Source organism: Rhododendron vialii, chromosome 2a, assembly GCF_030253575.1.
Source record: "Rhododendron vialii isolate Sample 1 chromosome 2a, ASM3025357v1".
In the NCBI taxonomy this organism is placed as follows: Eukaryota; Viridiplantae; Streptophyta; class Magnoliopsida; order Ericales; family Ericaceae; genus Rhododendron; species Rhododendron vialii.
In genome coordinates, this window is record NC_080558.1 from 38,750,946 (window position 1) to 38,759,467 (window position 8,522).

Here is an 8,522-nt window from a genome sequence, read left to right on the forward strand (position 1 = left end):
GTTTTGCAACCAACCGGGTGATGGACTCGATTTGGACTAGTATTAGCCCACCCAAGGTGGAAATTTTTTCGTGGCAAGCTCTTCAGAATAGAGTGGCTCCTCCTCAGAGACTTGATTCCTGAGGGACAATCGTTTTTGTGCCCCTTCTGTTCATTGCATCTCGAAACTCCGGAGCATCTTTTCCTTCATTGTCAATTTTGTTGGGATGTTTGGGCATTGTTTGATAGACTGGTGGCATGTTTGTTGGGTGTGTCCTGGCTCTTTGATTGATCTATTCACATGGTGGATAGGTAATGGATTTAAAAATCTTGAGAAATATTTGTGGGAAACAACATTCCATGTTGCAATTTGGTTTATCTCACTACAAGAAAAATTCAATTGGGTGACGAATGAAAATCGTCACAAATTGCATGTTTTTCGTCACAAATAATATAGGTGACAAAAAAAAATTTGTCGACTAAAGGTTGTCTAGGATTCCTACCTGTTGACGAAATCTATTTTTTGTCACCTATAGTGCCTTTTGATGACGAAATATTTCGTTACAAAAAAGTGAATAATTGGCGACGAAATTTTTTTTCTCACTTATTGTGCTTTTTTACGACGAAAAAATTCGTCACCGATGGGTCACATTGGTGACGAAATTTTTTGTCACTAATATAAGAAATCGGTGACGAAATTTTTCGTTACGAAAGATGTTTTCATATGGGAAAAGAAATTCATCTTTCTTGCTCCTGCTGGGTTTCGAACCCGAGTCCCTTGAGTTTTTCGCGCAAGCTCCAACCAATTGCACTACACACACTTTTCAGTAAATATTTGAAATATCTAATATATAACACATATGTTTAAAATGAAAATATATTTCGAATGTAATTTTGGACCTTTAAACATTAAAGGAGAAAAAACTGTAATAGTCTTTATAGTTATGTGTTTGTGTCAATTTGGTCCCTGTAGTTATAATTGGCTCGATTTACACTCTGTACTTTCCATTTTGTTTCAATTCGGTCCAATTGCTAACTTCCGTTAGTCCGCCGTTAGTCCTTTAAATATTAAAATCATATGGCCTCCTTTTTTTGGGTTAAAATAGATCCGTTCGGCTAAATAAGCCAACTTTCTTATTTTTTGTCCTTATTCAATTTTTTTTCGTATTTGTTAGTTTTTCGTCAATTTTTTGGGGGTTAATGCATCGTCATGACGAGAAGAATCTAAAAAGTAAAAAATTATTATTGAAATTCAATTTTTTTTGAATAAAGATGAAAAAACTGGCTTAGGTTTATTTTTTAACATTCTTAGTCAGGAATCAGTGCATGAGCCAAGTGTAGGAAAATGAATGGAATGACAGAGCACTATTTTTTGTAACTACTTGGACTGTTAAGTTAGGTTTATTGTCACCTAGTTGAGTGATTTGTTATGTCTATGTATTAGGTTATGACATGGTAAATTTGGAACTGAGTTTATATAATATTCTAACTTTTGAACATGATTATTTATCATGTTATGACTTTTGGATTTATATCATGTTGTGACTTTTGGACATGGTTCTATATGCATTTTAAGTATTATGTAGAAAAATAAGGCATCTCAGTATTTGTCCACAAGTTGAACATGTAGACAATATCAGGGGTTATGATGCCTCATGGCTGATCATGAAAATGCTGAATTCGATGGCAACATTTTGTAGAAAATTATAACCAAATTCTTCCCAAGTGCCTCTTTATCAATGGAGAATGGAAGAATGAGTTGTGTTTTGGTTCAGAGGTATATTAGAGCAAGAGGGGAATGAGTAACCCTATTCAGCTAAATAAGCCAACTGGCTTATTTTTTTGTCCTTATTCAATTTTTTTTTGTATTTTTTATTTTTTCGTCATTTATTTGGGAATTATTGCATCATCATAACAAGACGAATCTAAAAAGTAAAAAATTACGATCGAAACCTAATTTTTTTGAATAAAGACAAAAATTAGCCAATAAGCCAATTTTTTCGTCTTTATTCAAAAAAAATTGGATTTCGATCATAATTTTACTTTTTAGATTCCTCTCCTCATGACGATGCAATAATCCCAAAAAAATTGATGAAAAACTAACAAATACGAAAAAAATTTGAATAAGGATAAAAAAAATAAGCCAATTGGCTTATTTAGCCGAACGAGTCTATTTTAACCCCAAAAAAGGGGGCCATATGATTTTGTTGTTTAAAGGACTAACGGCGGACTAACGGAAGTTAGTAATTGGACCAAATTGGAACAAAATGAAAAGTACAGAGTGTAAATCGAGCCAATTGCAACTACAGGGACCAAATTGACACAAATACTTAACTACAGGGACTATTTCAGTTTTTTTCCCAACATTAAAATTAGTAATTTTGATAAACATGAAAGTCGTAGGCAATTAAGTTATTGTTCAAACCCAATTTGAATTATCTCAATCGGAGATTTTAGTAAAGAGTTATGTCCGAAATACATTTAATGACAAAGCGCAATTCATAAATTTCGTCACGAAAAGTACCCATTTGACAACGAAATATATTTTTTGTCGCTGAAATCGTTAAAATGGTGACGAAATTATTTTTCGTCACCAAAGTTTAAGCATTTGGTGACGAAAAAAATATTTCGTTACTAAATTGCTCACATTTGGCGACGAAATATATTTTTTGTCACCAAATGATTATCTTTGGCGACAAAAAATAATTTTGTCACATTTTTTAAGCTTTTGGCGACGAAAAATGTATTTTATTGCCAAATGGGTACCTTTAGTGACGAAAATATTTTTTTTGTTGCTAAGCAGGCATAATTGGTGACGAAATTATTTCGTCACGAAAGTTATCAAAATAGTGACGAATTTATTTTTTCGTCGCCAAATATACTCATTTAGTGACAATTAAATTTCGTTGCCACTTTTTCGTCACTAATTTTCATTTTTCTTGTAGTGTCTGGTTGGCTCGGAATGATATTATTTTCAACAATGCGTCTTGGCGAGTGGAGGATCTTGGGGAAATAATCAAAACTAGAGTAGCAATATGTGTTAAGATGAAGTTCGATATTAAGGTGCACTCAGTGGAAGATTTCAAAGGCTATCTTGATGGAATGAGAAAGGAGAAAGTGTAGCAAGTGAAGCTTGCAGTGAGGAATTGGGGACGATCCAATTTTCTATTGGATGGTCCATTGTTTATTTTCCTGTTTTCTCACTCTGTTTTCTTCACTCGGTAAGCATGTGTGCTTAATGAGTTCCTCTCTCGATGTACCCTTTTCGAGTCAATAAAATTTTCTCTTTGCCGAGCAAAAAAAAAAAGACTTAAGTATCTACGTAGGGCATGATGTCTATTTATGTTCCCCTCTTTTAAAATGGCCATTCTTTTTCTCTTTTTTTTGGGTAAATCAGAAATTTTAAAATGGCTATTCAACTTTGCACGTGTGTCTCAAAAACTAAACTGGGTATAAAACCTTGCTATCTACCTCGGACATGCTTAATTTTTTGGGGCGTGGGAGTCTCCGACCTTGTTCGTTTTAGGATTTGAATTTTGGATTTTATCTTCATGCACAGTCCTTAATAAAATTTTTTCCTCTCTCTCTATTTCTCTCCACTCATTACCCAAAATTCAAATCCAAAATCCTAAAGAACAGGCCCTCCCTGTCTTCAACGGCTATGAATAAGAGGCATCTGAAAATGAAAAATGAGATGGTGGGGGAGAAAAAGGAAAGAAAAAAGTGACTTTATTGACAATAATAGGAGGAAACTCCATGGCTATGATGTTCTTTGGGAAAGAGGCATCTGAAAATGAGATAGTGGGGGAGAAAAAGGAAAGTAAAAAGAGCACCAAGTGCCTTTTATTGACGAAAGGAGGAATCTCCATGGTTCTTGGTCGGTCTTGTTTTTAATCGGCGTGCGAATCGCCATTGCTTCATTGGCAGCCTTTTTTTTATTTTGATGGGGTAAAAGCATTATAGCAGGGAAGAGAGGGAGAGAGAGAATAAAGCGAGCAAGGGAAGCATGCAAGAAAAAGAAGAGCAAGGGAATATTGGTGGGTTTCAAAGGGGATGGCCTTAATTAAGAATCCATACAAAGAAAACACCCTATCTAGCTGTTAAACAGCACAACATGACAATGTTTAATTGATTACGACAAGTTTGCATTTTTGTTTAGGTAACCTCGTATCTGTAGTGGATATTGAGAGTTAATTTCCATTGAGTTTTTCAGTTTTGAAAGACGAGGGATTTGCTAGAATTTTTCTAAGAACTTCATATGTTAATATCATTACGATGTCCCATACGTTAGAGAATTTTTCAATACCGAAAATTGAGCATTCTAGAGTTTATATATAGGATTAGGTGGATGGCCACATGCCAACGTGACCATTGTGCCCATCGTTTTAACGTTGCAGGCTTTTTTTTCTTTGATTCCATTTGTTTTGATGTAAAATATTTTTCGCATTTTCCGTTGTTTGGTTAGACAAAAGAAAGTAAAATGTTTTTGGAAGTAAAACCTTTTCCATCTTCCAGGCACAAATGATTTCATCCCAAGATTCCCGTAAGTCATTTTCCCCAAAGGGCATCATTCATAATTTGAGAACCCACTGTTCACATTATCAACAACCAATGGAAGAGTGTTCTTTATCAATCCTTACAGCCCAGATTTTGCAGCCCAACAAGCAATTGAAACCAATTAAATTGTGAACATTATTGAAACCACCACTCCTGAACCAATTGGAACCGTTTTATGTTTGCAAGAATATATGTTGGTGATATATTACATTTTGTAAAAATTAAAAATATTTGAATTGAGAGAGCATTTATTCAATTAAAATATTTCTAAACCAGCAATCTACCATTATTTTGGAAAATATTTTTCAAGTGTTAACCAAATTAACACCAAAAAATAAAAGTTTGAAATTTGATTTCTGAAAAAATATTTTACATGAAAAACATTTTACATTGTACAACATTTTACATCGAAACAAACGGAGCCTTACTGTTGTTGTGTGGAAATGTGAGCAATACATATGTAGCATACTTATAATTGGAAGCACTTGTAATGTAAAATAATCCATAGATTGGAAGCAAATTTCAGAAACTTACTCAGGGTTATAATTCACAGTGATTTGAAGTTCGAAATTGGCTAAGTTGTGAGTTTTCTAGAAGCACACGCAAACAACCATGGCCGAGGACCATGCCTGTTTGATAATGAATATTTCATGGATCCATATAAGATGAACTTGAAATTTCTCAAATGTGAATTTTACGAGTCATGAAAAAAAAACTCACAATCTTGGCATGTGGAATTTTTTTTTATAATTTCAAAAAACATGAATTCCAAATGTGTCAATTTTTAAGAAATTTACATCTTTTCATTGGCAGTATTTTTTCATTTTGGTGGGGTAAAAGCATTATAGCAGTTAGGAAAGAGAAAGAGAATAAAGCAAGAAAAGCAAAAATTAATGCGCGCAAGTTATACCGCACATGGGAATATGGCACCAAATCCACTCCTTTTCGATGGAATATGGCACAAAAGTAGCCATAAACCATCGATAAATAATCACTCCTTCGATGAAAAATTCTCCAACCCCACTGCACTCACGATACCCACCCCGCAAATTATTGTTATTTTTGCTCAGCACCAAGTGCTTTTTATTGGCAGTATTTTTCATTTTGGTCGGTCTTGTTTTTGGGTTCAAGCGGCGTGCGAATCGCCATTGTTTCATTGGCAGCCTTTTTTCATTTTGGTGGGGTAAAGGCATTAAATATAGCAGGGAAGAGAGGGAAAGAGAGAATAAAGCGAGCAAGGGAAGCATGCAAGAAAAAAGAAGAGCAAGGGATTCAAAGGGGATGGCCTTAATTAAGAATCCATACAAAGAAAACACCCTATCTAGCTGTTAAACAGCACAACATGACAATGTTTAATTGATTACGACAAGTTTGCATTTTGTTTACGACAAGTTTACAACAGTGTGGTGTCGCCACTGCCCGTGTATATCCTACTGGATAAGAGCCTTGCACTACAAGATTTCCTATCTCTGAAAATGAGATGATGGAGGAGAAAAAGGAAAGAAAAAAGAGCCTTTTATTGACAATAGGAGGAATCTCCATGGTTCTTGGTTGGTCTTGTTTTTGGGTTCAATCGGCGTGCGAATCACCATTGCTTCATTGGCAGCCTTTTTTTCATTTTGGTAGGGTAAAAGCATTATAGCAGGGAAGAGAGGGAGAAAGTGAATAAAGCGAGCAAGGGAATATTGGTGGGTTTCAAAGGGGATCGATGGCCTTAATAATGCGGGTCAGTGGACTTATTTTTGGGCTTACTTCTGTTTTTTCTCTCACCGGTTGGATGTCGCCATCCTTGCTTGTAGTTCCATTCAATTTCGCGATGTAATTTTCTTTTTACTCTTTCTTTTCTTGTGACCTTCTTTTTGTATCAAGTCTTCTCTCTTGAACTTAGAGATTAATGGTCGCCTCGATATACCCTTTAATTTGTCGAGTTCTAATAAAATCTTGTTATCTATAAAAAAATTAAGAATCCATACAAAGAAAACACCCTAGCTGTTAAGAACAAAACATGACAAATGTTTGATTATGACAAGTTTGCATTTTGTTTAGGTAACCTCATATCAGTTCGTAGTGGATATTGAGAGTTAATTTCCATTGAGTTTTTCAATTTTGAAAGACAAGTGGGATCCGCTAGAATTTTTCTAAGAACTTCACATGTAAATACCATTACGATGTCCCATTAGAGAATTTTTCAAAACCGAAATTGAGCATTCTAGAGTTTATATATAGGATTAGGTGGATGGCCTCGTGCTAGCACGACCATTGTGCCCATTGTTTTAATGTTGCAGGTTTTTTTTTTTTTAAGAACTGGTAATGTCAAAATTGTTTTTGTTGGTGTCAAAACTCCAATAAATAAAAGGCTTATACCATATCTAGTGTACAAGTCTTTTATGTATTGGAGTTTTGGTACCAACAAAAACAATTTTGGCATTATCACTATTTTTTTTTTATTACTATTGTTTTGTGGAAATGTAAGCAATACATATGTAGCAGACTTATAATTGGAAGCAGTTGGAATGTAGAATAATCCATAGTTTGGAAGCAAATTGCAGAAACTTACTCAGGGTTATAATGCACAATGATTTGAAGCTCGAAATTTGCAAAGTTGTGAGTTTTCTGGAAGCGCACGCAAACAACCATGCCCATGGACCATGCCTGTTGGATAATGGATCTTTCACGGATCCAAAAATAAGATGAACTTGAAAATTTTCAAATGTGAATTCTACAAGTCGTATGAAAAAAAAGCTCACAATCTTGGCATGTGGAATATTTTTTTTTTTATAGTTTCAATGAATTCCAAATGTGTTACATTTTTTAGAAATTTACATCTTTTCATTGGCAGTCTTCTTCATTTTGGTGGGGTAACAGCATTATGGCAGCTAGGAAAGAGAATAAAGCAAGCAAAGCAAAAAGGCACCAAATCTACTCCTTTTCGATGGAGTTGTTAGTAATTTATTTTAATCAACGGGTATCTGTAATCTTAATGTGGAGAGATTATTAAGTATTTAATATTATAGAGCTCGTAATATAATTGAGATAAGGACTGGAGTGCAATTATGATTCTATAGTGGGTAAATTATAATTAGTGAAATAAGAAATAGAATCTTGGTGAGATTAGATTTTCTGATTTACACTGAGAGCCCAGACTTATTACTCCATAGGTCACTATCGTAGCCCTATATATACACGGTATGCTCTCTAGATCAAATTGATGTTTTTCTATTATTCAGTAAATAGAGGTAGGCTTAGAGAGAGCAAACACATCAGGAAAGAGTCCGCACTCGATTCGTGTTCTAGACGTGCAGGGAATACGGTAGAAGATCGTAAGGTACGGTCGAGCAGTATTTGTGGTTTATAGCAAGGCCTGCTATAACAAGTTCAACCAGCGTTTGTGTCGTAGGGAGTTGAGGTAGAATCCTAATTTCGATTTATAGGGTTTTACAATTTTTGTTGTCTAATCTGTACGTGCTATTACTGGGCCTTGTGAATTCAGTTTCCTAACAGTGGTATTAAAGCAGACTGTAATCACGCATATGGATTAAATAGGCCATGTTGTTCGTCGGTTATAGAGGGTAGAACGTAGAACTGTGTTAACCATGTTTTACAGCGTTCTTACCTAGCTATTATGGTCACATGATTTTTGTTGATTTTAGGTGATTGGATCTCACGATAATTTTTTCATGATTATTGTTATTTATTGGGTACCACGATTATTTTTCGTAGTTGTAATAATTAACGTAACATGTGTTATTTATTAGGTGCCACAATTATTTTTTGTGGTTGTAATAATTAATATAGCATGTGAACTCCAATGGAGGCATAAGATCAATGTTTGTATGTTTCTTCGATTGTAATAGCATTCGATGGTTATTCGGAGATCGAAGATGATAGATACAAAAGATACAAGTTGTTTGGCTTGCAACAGATTTTTTTTCAGATTCGTAGGGTGAGATTATAGGGCTATTTCGACCCAGTAAACGTTGGAATTAG